The 12,001-nt window shown below is 39.2% G+C and overlaps 1 pseudogene; it reads left to right on the top strand.

Annotated features, from left to right (window-relative positions):
- Nucleotides 1-3,365: 3,365 nt before the first annotated feature.
- The window catches only part of LOC149539058 (histone-lysine N-methyltransferase ATXR4-like), a 133,098-nt pseudogene continuing 124,462 nt past the window's right edge, over nt 3,366-12,001 (top strand).

Here is a 12,001-nt window from a genome sequence, read left to right as displayed (position 1 = left end):
ATAGGCATGCAGAGATCTGGGATATAGAACTCAACAACATTGAATGGAACACTTTCTTGATGCTCTGCAATAAACCAAAGGAAAGATCAGTGATGGTATCAGAATTGACCCATAGTGGGTTGGTAAACATCGCTTCATACCCTACATTAGTTCAATCCTTTGAACTAATCATGACAATGTTGTAAAGAGTATCATAGGAGAGATAGTCCTTGACCTTAGACCATAGAACATAGAGAAAATTTTCCAGCTCCCGAGGTAAGACCAGTACCTTCAAATATCCTATGAAGGGGCAAACAGTTGGTATAGAGAAAATGAGAAAGAGGCCAAGAAATTGGTGCAATCCACGTTCTTGATTGATAGGACCCCCTTGGGCCGAAGAGTAGGAAAGGTGGACATGACCCGAGGGTACATGAAAGATGGCATCAGATATTCAATCATTCTCCTCAGAAAATCCATGGGCCTCCCTACATCAAGTCACTTACAAACATGGATGGTTCACTTCATTGAGATCATCAAGATTGTAAAGATGCATATTGATTGGGCAACTATTATGAGTGACTATTTGGATGAATAGTTGATCTCGGTCAAGACTTATCCACGTTTCTACATGATATCTTATATGTTGTATCTACTGGTAGCCATAACCACAAACTACCCAAGGTTGTACAGGAAGGGAAGCATGCAAGATGCAAATGCTTGGTCTAATGTGGTATATCCACAACTAGTGAAGAAGAAGCTCCCACTACAAAGCGTGGAATATAGGGTAGTGACTGATGGCTTTATTTTTGTCATTATCAGGTTTATTGAGGGATACTATGCCAAAAGGATGTCAGTAGAGGCAGCATCAAGGATAACTAAAGTAGGATCCTACTACATCAAGTTCAAGACATTAGCATATCTCTAGGTAGTTGGGACTCTCCTATGTCGTAATAATCTCCCAAGGTATCCTTTTGACCAACTCATACTATTGGAGATAGCTCACCAACTCACTTATACATATGATAGGATGAGTAAAAACACAAGAAGACATGGGTTTGGCCAATCACCATTGGAGCGTTTGAGGTAAAGTAGAAACACGATATTTCTACCTTCCACTCAAAGTGGGATCAGTATCACTTAGAAGATTATCAAACTCCAAACCCATATTTTGATAACATTAGGATGGTGCAACATCTAGTGGGGAAGAAGTTCGTACATGAAGAAGCCCTCGAAGACCATTGGATGAATGTGATAGATGACTATGATGTTTGCATTAGGGACCATTGTAGGATGAGTCTACATCTTGCAGGAAAGGTGCTAAACATGAAGATACCCTTAAAGGCCATAGAAAAGGGTGTCCTAGAGATAATGGGTTCCTTCTACAATAGGAATAAAATTTATGATAGGCCCACTATGAATGTTGAAATAGGGCATGAGGAAAATGATGACATTGATCATGGGGCAAACATGTAGTGGAGCTTACAAGGGAATGGGTCAAGAAACCATTTTGGATGGATCCAATTCCCCATACCATATCTTTCCAAGCTATAATAAGGCTCACCAAAGGAAAAGATACCAAGGTCACCATACCGACCTACCTTGCTAAATCACCAATGAGACCGAAAATGGTACATCAGCATGAGGGTGAGAGGAAAGGGGAAACACTAGGGAAAGGAAGTAGGTGGCTAAGGCCCAAGCAGAAGAAGCCCAATAAGCCAAGGTAGAACAAGAGTCAAGCAAGCTCAGCGACAACAACCACCAAAGAAGCCACAAGAGCAACAACCTGAGCAATAGGAGGTAGAACCTCTAGAAGAGAAAGGAGTTTCAACACCAAGAGCCTCAGAGGGAGAAGCCTCCCCATCGATGCCTAAGAGAACCTGGAAGGTGTTAAGAGGAGGAAATTGAAGAAGAAGAGCACTCCCTCACCATAGGTGTCGGAAACCATTCTTGAAGAAGAGGATGAGGAAGAAGAGAATCAAATTGAATTTGTCCCCTTGAATAAGTGAACTCATTTGGCTAAGGTAGAAGAGGAGGAGAGAAGGAGAAGCTCAACTTAAACACCTCCATCTGCTCCTAGGGAACCTATCCAGGTTGAAACTTCAGAAGATGAACAATAGAAGTGGATAGTTGAGATAGAGGGTGAAGGAGCCAATATTTTTTATCTCTCAGATTTTGATTTCATGTCGGTGGGCACCAAGATGGTAGGAGAAAATATAAGCAATACTCCAACAAATGAGCCATTGGGAGAGGATTGGAATCAACTACCTCCTCTACCTCAAGGACCCTTAGGTATTCCTCTACCGCCAGTACAGGACATAGCCACTATAATGGATAAAGGGCCAATAGCTCCACCTCCTTTGACAACCCAAGTAGAAATAGAAAGTCAGAGGAAGGAGAGTATCAATAGTTGAATGTCGATGAAGTATCTAAGAAATGATAGATAGCAAAAGAATTTCCACAAGTTTCCACAAATAAAAAGCCTAGATCCTTAGCCCAATAAAGCATAGAAACTTCTTTCGAAGATCTTCCTCAATGTGAGAGACTCTGGAGAGGAGTAATAAGGGAAAGGAGCCTGCTTCATAACCAATTTCTTATTCCAAATATATATCACCAATGGGGATCACACCATCATGGCTAAAGAAGGAGGTCATGTTTCGACAAAAGAAGTAGATGGAACTAATAGAAGAGAAGGGAATGACAAAGTTGATAGAAGTGATAAAGAGGCATGAACCACCTAAGGGTGATGCTAGAACACTTGCCTTCATTATGAAGAATCAATATCATGACCTTCTCACACATTTTTCCATTCCTCCTCCTCATGTCGATGCCTAAGAATTGACTCCTAAGGATTACCAAATGAAGGAGATCATATTGGGAAAGCCCACAATGGACATGGTGAAAGTGTTGATCACTAGAAGACTCAAGCAAGTGTTCAAACATATGGATCAAGAGGAATCACAGTTGATAATGTTGCAAAATCAGAATAAGCTATTAAGTGGCTACCTAAAAAAAGTGGTGGGATCTATTGACGTGGAAAGTCCTAATATCACTCTTGGAGCTGAACTTGGAAGAAAATAGAAGGAGCCACAAATGGATTCATTTTGGGACACATGTCCGCAATGATGTGAAAACTTTGATGAGAGAGGAGTGCAAATAATACAGGGAAATATGAATGTGTTATACCATATCCAGATGCCAACAAGTTGGTTTCCATTATAAACCAAGACTTTGGGCTGATGGATGAAGTGTGTACCTAGGCTAACGATTTGCAAATACTTAGATCTATTAAGGGGCACAAGTATCATATGTTGATGGAAATATACTTAGTAGAGGAGCTAGAAAAAATAGATGATTGGATAGAGAAGGTATCCTCAAGGAATAAGGTCATGGAAGGACTATACGAAGAAATCCAACAAATAAAGGATAAAGCTCAAGGGCAATTTTTGGAAGTAGAAAAGTACTATAATGCTGCTAGCCTTGAGATTTCTGAAGATGAATCAAAGACCAAGCTTTCCTCCATGCAATTGATAGTTCAACAATTTAGAGGCACATTTGAAAATGCTTCATCAGAAGAAGATGTACGACAAGCATTCAAAATTGAAGAACCATTATTGGAACTCGACACCAAGCTTGAGGATTCTGGGAAAACTAAGATAGAAGTAAGAAACTACTGGCAAGTAGTTAAGAATAAATATGATGCATTAGATTTACTGGAGGCTAGTGAAGTTGAAAATATATTAGAGAAGTTCAAGGCAAACATCCAAACATTATTTTGGTATAAAGGGGAAGAAAATCCAAATGTTGGAAATTTAGTTTTGACACTTAAATTTTTTTTAAGATTTTCGGAACTTATCACCAAGGTGCACAAGTGCACTTATAGAAAGTGTGCTTTTCTAAGAGATGCACTGACAATTTTGAAGAAGATGGAGTGCATTAACAATTAACTATTGTACACTAGAAATGTGTTACACTCTAAACCCTTCTATCCAAACGATTTCATGAGTTTGGAATGCTTGGATGCCGGCTTAGAGCTCCCTATCCACGGAGTGCAAGAGAGTGTATTTCAAGTTCAAGGGCTCTCAGCTGAGCCTTAGGAATACTCTTCTTGCTAGTAAACCATGCAATGGGAGGTTCCAAAGACAAGATGCAAGAATGCAAATGTCTCAAGGAGTTCCTCAAGAATGCAATGCAAGTATGGAAACTAAGCTAAGATGAGAATGCAAAATGCAGCTATGCTAAAACATGTATGAGAGTGTTACAATCCAACTATTAGATTATATGATTTAAGCTACATGTAAAAATGAAAGCTAATCTAAGCTAGAATGCCATGGATGAGAGAATGTAGACAAGAAAGAGAAGTTCTCCACAAAGCTCCAAAGAAACCTATTAGAAAACCTGCAGCATAACAATATTGAAAATGAGGATGGATTTGAGGGGGAAAGCTCTCTCCCTTTTAAAGATGTATGGACGGTGGAGATCAAGATGAAGATGGTGGATGATCAACGGTGGAATTTGAAAAGAGGAGTGATCCATGTGCACACACAAGTCAACCAATAGAATATAAGTTGACTTGTCATATAAGACAAAAGTCATAAAGCCTTTTCTTTTAATTACAAAATAGAAAAAGGACTTTATGTGTGCACTTTAAGTGGGTTAGAAGAATGGGGTCTTTTATTTAATTAAAAGGGGACATGTTCTTTTAATCAAATAATGAACTTAGGATAGCATAGTCAAACTATAGGTTATAATCAAATAAATTGATTATTAGCAATTGGGTCTAGGTAAATGATTGAATTAATTTAGCCAAAATGTTGAAAAGGGGGCTAATAGTCTAGATGACCATTTTTAGGTGATTACATTTGCCCCTCTTTGACTAATGCGTGATCGATCTAGGAACACATTATGTCAAAGAAAATAGAAAGCCAAGTAGGCGGTGATAGATATAGACGTCTGATTCCAAAGAATGAAATGCAAAAATAGATAGCAAGTCCTAAATTCACAGCCTAATAGCGGTAGTATTGAACATTAGGAAGATGATGTTAGGATCCAAAAAGAATTTTAACATGTAGCAAAGTGAATAGATTGAGAGCAAGTGATAAGGTCAAACAAATGCTCCTAAGAAATAGATAACTGTAACAATCAGCAATAGAGTATTTCTGCCCCCTCCGGATCAAAATCGAAATGAGGTAAGGGGATGCAAAAACTGGCTAGAAATGAGAAAATTAGAATAGAGAAATGTCCAAGATTACAGATAGATGATTAGAACCCAAGAATGACTATAAAAAATTGATAAAATGCCTAAGTTTGACTAGAGTTGACCTTGAAGGATATAGCATAAAAATTAGGTCAAAATGAGTAGAAAGGTGATTTTAGACATGAAATAGTGAATTGAAGTAGATATGAAGTATGGAAATGATGAAGACATGAAGAAATGAAGATGCCCCAGTGATGATTCAAAGATTAGACCTCAAAAGGTCAGTTGACTGCTCAGAAGAAAGTAAAATTTTAAAAGACAATTTTGACTATCAAGATGAACTCGAATTTGGATTTTGATCCCGAAAATGAACCTAGGATGTTGAAGTTATTTAAGAGGTCAAAAATTTATATAATGTGATGATAAGATAGAAAAGAGATGAAGTGAAAGATTAAGAAGGTGAAAAGACATGAACAAGAAGAAAGTAAAGAAATATATGAAAGGAGTTAGCTGATATGTCCACAAAAAGATGAAGAGAGAGCTCTCCCCATATGCAAGAATATAAGATTAAGCTAGAAAATGAACCTAAAATGCAAGCTAATATGCAAAGTGGTTTACCAACAAGAAGCGCATAACATTTAGACTCTTAATTTCATCATTGAGCATTTATTAGGGACATCATGAGATCATACAACCATCACTACTATAACTATGAGGATATGAATATGATCGATATCAGATAGGTATGTGGAAATCCAATCTAAGCATCAGAGACATGTAAGTCAAGATGACTACGCGATTAGATTCCCTAAGTTTAATTTAGCAAGATTACACTTGTATCAAGGCATAAGCGCTAGGATAAACCTTGAGTGCGGTCTTGCAAAACAGTCAAGGATGATACATTTGTAAGTCAACATGTTGAATAGGACCAGCATAAATGTTTACAACACTATAGACAAACAAAGTATACCCACAAGCAGAAATCAAGAAAATATGTCCCATGCCCCCAGTCTTCTAGTCAATGACATCCTCAAAAGACTATTAGGGATGGTACACATGGCAAAGAAATCATCATAGACAACAAACAAAGTAGACAAAGATTAGCATAGCTCAGTCATTTAAGTGTTAAAGTGCGTGTGTGTAAGTCACTTGGCCATTTCTTCAAGACTTGATTCTGATAGTGAGAAATATCTCGAGATTGGAGACTGTAGGTAAACTATCTAAAAAGTGTTGAGAAACACTTGATGTCAAGGTAGGGGAAGTGTTGAGAAACACTATTTTGTGAGTTGTCAAAGAAACCCTAATGCACAAGAATACCTCAATAGGTTAAGTAGCTACGCCCCTGAGACAAGGACAAGAAACAATTCCAAGCCAGAAAATGTGTAGCGAAGTGGGTGATTGAGACTGATAGACATAGGTGCAAGGGTCTCAAATAGCGCTTGTTTCCAAGTTTTCACCACTTGACAGATTTTTTCAGGACTTTTTTTCAAATTTTTTGTATTTTCGTATTTTTAAATTTTTTTGGTGATACATCAAAGTGCCTATTGCTAGGTTTTCACTTTAAGATGATCATTTTTTCAGGACATTTTCTGATTTTTAGGATTTTTTCAAGATCATAGATATATACAAGATAGCTGAGAAACAAGCCTCTAAGTATAGAACTTCTTCAAGTATAGGATGTTGATAGGCTCTGCAAGTTCTTCCCCCTCTAAAGTAGACAACTGATAAGCACCAGACCCAAATGCTGCTGTGATAATGTAAGGACCCAACCAGTTAGGTTCAAATTTCCCTTTCTGCTCTCAATGTTGCTGATTTTTTGGATTCTCTCTGAGCACGAGTTCATCAACCTGGAACTCACGGGGGTGAACCTTCTTGTTATATTGTGATGATGAATTTATGACCGCTGGATGAGCTTGGATGAATCTTTCCTACCAAGTCAAAGGCCCATTGCTGAAATGGCCAATATGTCACAGAAGGGATTAACTCTCGCTCGGGAGCATGTATCAAGTTGCCATGGAGCTGACATTTCTAACAGGATTTTGCATAGCGCACAGCATCAGCTTGCATGGTGGGCCAGTAATAACCTGCCCTAAGTAGTTTTCGGGCAAGTGCAAGGCCATTAGAATGTGCCCCACAAATGCCATCGTGGACTTCAGCAAGTGCCTTCTCAGACTCTTCTAGCTCTAAACACCTAAGCAACGTTCCGTCTAGACCTTTCCCATACAAGTCACCAGAGACCAAAGTGTAGTGTGAGGCATTACGAAGGAGTTGGCATTTTTGGTTGTGTGTGAGGGTTTCAGGAATAACTTGATCTCATAGGTAGGAGAAAATAGCTGCATAACGGGAGGAATCGTGACCCACAATAGTGTAGATCACCTGGTTATTTGAGGAATCATAGGCTGGATGACGCAATTATTCCACCAAGAACTCAAATCGTGATTCATGTTCTTGTAATTGGAGGATAGATGCTAAGGTGGCCATAGCATCAGTAGCCTTGTTTTCTGCTCTAGGAATTTATTGGAATGTTACAAAGGTAAAATAATTCCTTAGAGCGTCTATCAACTTTTTATAAGGGATCAACTTGTCATCCTTTGTTTGATATTCATTATTCACTTAGTTCACAACCAGTTGAGAATCTCCATAGATGTGTAGCTCAGTTATTCGCCATTCAAGGGCCATTTTGATCCCATTTGTTAATGCTTCATACTCTGTAATGTTGTTTGTACATGGGAACAATAGTTTGTAGGATTTTGGGATCATATAACCATGAGGGGAAACAAACAAAACCCCTGCTCCAAATCCATTCTGTGTATGGGATCCATCAAAAAACATCTTCCATGTTCTGTCAGTAATGTACATGATCGAGGCATCTGGAAACTCAATTTGCATAGGTGCTACATATTCAAGTGGGAAGTCAGCCAACTGGTCAGCTATGGCCTGTCCTTTGATAGCCTTACGTTCAACATACTAAATGTCAAATTTGGAAAGAATCATCATCCATTTAGCAAGGCGACCAGTAAGTGCAGCTTTACTTAATAAATATTTCAAAGGGTCTATCTTGGCAATCAAGTGAACTGTATGGGCCAACATATAATGCCAGAGTTTTTGGGAGGCAAAAACTATAGCAAGGCATGCCTTCTCTATACTTGTATAATTTAGTTCATAAGCCACTAGAGTTCGAATGATATAGTATATGGCTCTTTCTTTACCCATCTCATCACTTTGGGCTAAGAGTGCTCCTAGAGAAGAATCCGTAGCTGAAATGTACATAATCAAAGGTTTTCCCAGAATGGGTGGCATCAAAACTGGCAGTTTTGCCAAGTAGCCTTTGATTTGATCTAAGCTTTGTTGACAGTCACTATTCCAAATATGGGTAGATCCTTTATGCAGATTTTTATTGAAAGGTTGAGCCTTATCAGCTAATTGAGAGATAAATCTTCTTATGGATTGTAGTCGTCCTTGCAGACCTCTAAGCTGACTGATAGTCTTTGGTGGAGGCATATCCATGATAGCTTGGACCTTTTCAAGGTCAACCTCAATGCCTTTTGTTGAAATGATATAACCTAGCAATTTTCCAGAAGTGACACCAAAGGCACATTTTTTTGAATTCAGCCTAAGTTGGAATTGTTCCATACGGTCCAATATCAAACTAAGGTCTTTGAGATGTGTGTCTCGTTTCTTTGATTTTGCCAATGTGTCATCAACATAGTCTTCCATGTTTTTATGCATCATATCATGAAAGATGGTTGTCATTGCTCTTTGATATGTAGCGCCAGCATTTTTTGAGCCCAAAAGGCATGACATTCCAGCAAAAGGTACCCCATGCACATGTAAAAGTTGTCTTTTCTTGGTCTGTTGGAGCTATCTTTATTTGGTTGTACCCAAAAAATCCATCCATGAGCGAGTACATCTCATAACCCGCAGTCATGTCCACTATCATATCGATGTTTGGTAGTGGAAAGTCATCCTTGGGGCACGCTTTATTGAGATCTCTAAAATCATTACAAACTCGTATGGATTTGTCATGCTTGGAGATAGGTACAATGTTGGAAATCCACTTGGCATAATCAATGGCCCTAATGAACTTTGCATTCAATAGTTTTTCTAACTCTATCTTGACTAGTAGGGCCCACATGTGGATGCATTTTTCTCAACTTCTATTTGACAGGCTTGACATCTGGTGAGATTGATAAGTGATGCATGATGAGATCTGTATCAAGCCCTGGCATGTTAGAGTATGTCCATGTGAAGTTGACCTTCTTGTCTTGAAAGAATTGAGCAAACTGTGTCTTTTCTTCGTCTGACAAAGATTGAGCTACATGGATAATCTGAGGACATTCTTCTGTTCCCAAGTTGATAGGCTGTGTAGGTTCAACTAGAACCGAAGATCTATCCTGGAAATAGCTTGGCAGACTACCAAGTACCTCATCTGCAAGTGCCTCAGAGAGGTTTTCACCATTAGATACGCCTTTATTTTTACTTTTTTGAAGATCAGACACTGCCACAATGTGGTTTTCGCCATCTGATTGCTCATTTTTCCTTTTAATTTTTTGACTGAGGTACTTGATATCTGATTCTGTCATGTTAACCGCGGGTTTTCTGGTGGAAGAAATGACAGGTTCAATTGCGTTCAGATAACAAGCGATCTCATAGTCATTTTGGAAAGATCATATTTCAGGTCTTTGATTTTGGATAGACCAATCTATGAGATCTGGGTGAATTAGCGAGAGTGAGGGAGAATTTTCAATGTGATTGATATGGAAGGAGTCATCTCTGGTGACCTGTGAAGTTGAGCCTATAGAAAATGTCGCAAAGGAGTCCAGCTCAGGAATAGTCCTGGAGGAACTAGCGTGATCCATTGAAACATGTTGTGAGTCAAACTCATCTGACCCCATACTAGACCGTTCGACTATATCGGGTTGGGTTGCATAGGCATGAATGACATCCACCCCTAGCTCGCAAGATGCATCAGAGAGGCTTTCCCACTCATACTCATGAGAATCTATACTTTGACCCCTAGCTATGAGATGAGCAATATTCTACCTAATTCGTCCTCTATTTATGTCCTCAGAAGTAGACCCTTCTTGTTCCTGTTGTTGGGAGGTAGAAGTTTCTTCATTATTAGCAGTCACTATTTCTTCTCCCCAAAGGAGGGAAGTGAGAGGAACAAAGTCTTCATCTTGTGCAGTAGTAGCAATTACGGGAGAGTCATCATCCTCTGATTCACTAGACATGAGTAATCTTTGATCATAGGTTGGTATATTATTGTTTAGCCCAAAGCCTAGACCAGCGGTGTCTCGAGCATCACGACCTTGAGTGTGACTTAAAGGTTCAACTAGAGCGTTCTTACAACCAGTTAAGGACCCGTGGCCCTGGTAGCCCATTTTTGTCAAAAATTTATAGCCTTTTCCATATTTTTTGGGAGAAATAGGAGTAGTCATTGTAACCTCCTCCTCTTCCTCTTCCCTGTAGATCCAGTCCCTAATGGTCATTCTTCCTTCTCTACTTCTAGTGGTATGGAAGATTGCACAAAAGCACCAAAAAGTGTAATAGCAGAAGCAGAAGACTTCTTTGCAATAGTTGGTTTCCCATAAGACTGAGGGGAAATTGGTAAGGCAACAATAGAGTCCAAAGTGTACTCACCCATACCAAGGCTCATCATTTTCAGTTTTTGTTCACATTCTGTGAAAGATGGTGCTAGCTCATGAGAAGAGAGATTGTGTGGGACTAACATTTCAGCAGCAGATAATGTGTTGATAAACATGGAGTTGTCGTCAGGGACAACTACTTTAGTACCATTAAAAGGGAACTTAATGCACTGATGGTATGTAGAGGGTAATGCTTGCATATCGTGAATCCATGGCCGTCCCAACAACAAGTTGTATGCAAGTGGTATGTCTAAGACTTGGAAAATGACATTCTTCTCAACTGGACCAACTCTGATTGGAAGTACAATTAGACCTTTAGAAGGCCTTTCGACCTCATCATAGGCCTTTATAGTGATCTTGCGCTTAGGATCGATGGCAAATTTAGACATGTCCAACTGTTGGATTACATTGAACGAAATGATATTTAACCCTGCACCATTGTCTATGAGGACTCGACGGATGCGGGTACGAAAGATTTGTACTTCGACATGAAGAGCAAGGTTATGGGGATGACTGAGAGCTCGGTCATCTTCTTCAGAAAAGGTGAGATAGTGAGGCAAGGAGATGTGGTTCACCATAGCTTGGAATTGTTTCGCATCAATATCTGTGGGAACATTGGCAAAATGTAAAGCTTTCTCAAGGATATCCCTGTGCAAAGGAGATAACTCTAGCAATTTGAAAATGGAGATTTGTGCTTGTGTACGTTGTAGTTAGCTAACAAGATCATAGTTGGAGATCTTGGAAGTAATTGGTTTCTTAGATGATGAAGCATTTTTAGTATCATTAGCAACTTTTAGGACAACCTTAGATTTCCCCCTAGTGACAGCGTTAAGTGGTTCACCCTGAGAAGATGAAGACTTAGCCACTCGGAGTACCACCTTGGGTCTAGTATTAGTATGATCTTGAGGAGTGGATCATGTCTTTAAGACCACTCTTGGTCGCTCATCTTCAGCGTCATAATTTGGCCAGTTGTCATTGTTGGAACTTCCCATACATATGTATTTGATGGGCTCAAGCATGCTTATAACATTATCAGTGTTAGCGTAAGCATAACTGATTTTGGCGTCATGATTCTTTTTGGCAGCTACCCTTGAGGTCTCACCCTTTTCGTATTCAGGTAATGGTTTTTGGAAAGCCTTATGATCAACATTTTTAACAAGGCCATCGGTAACAACTTTGC

This window comes from Cupressus sempervirens, chromosome 9, assembly GCF_028749045.1.
Source record: "Cupressus sempervirens isolate cs-2001-9-10 chromosome 9, ASM2874904v1, whole genome shotgun sequence".
NCBI classification, from domain to species: Eukaryota; Viridiplantae; Streptophyta; class Pinopsida; order Cupressales; family Cupressaceae; genus Cupressus; species Cupressus sempervirens.
The sequence above is the reverse complement of the archived record's forward strand: the minus strand, read 5'-3'. Positions and strand labels throughout refer to the sequence as shown.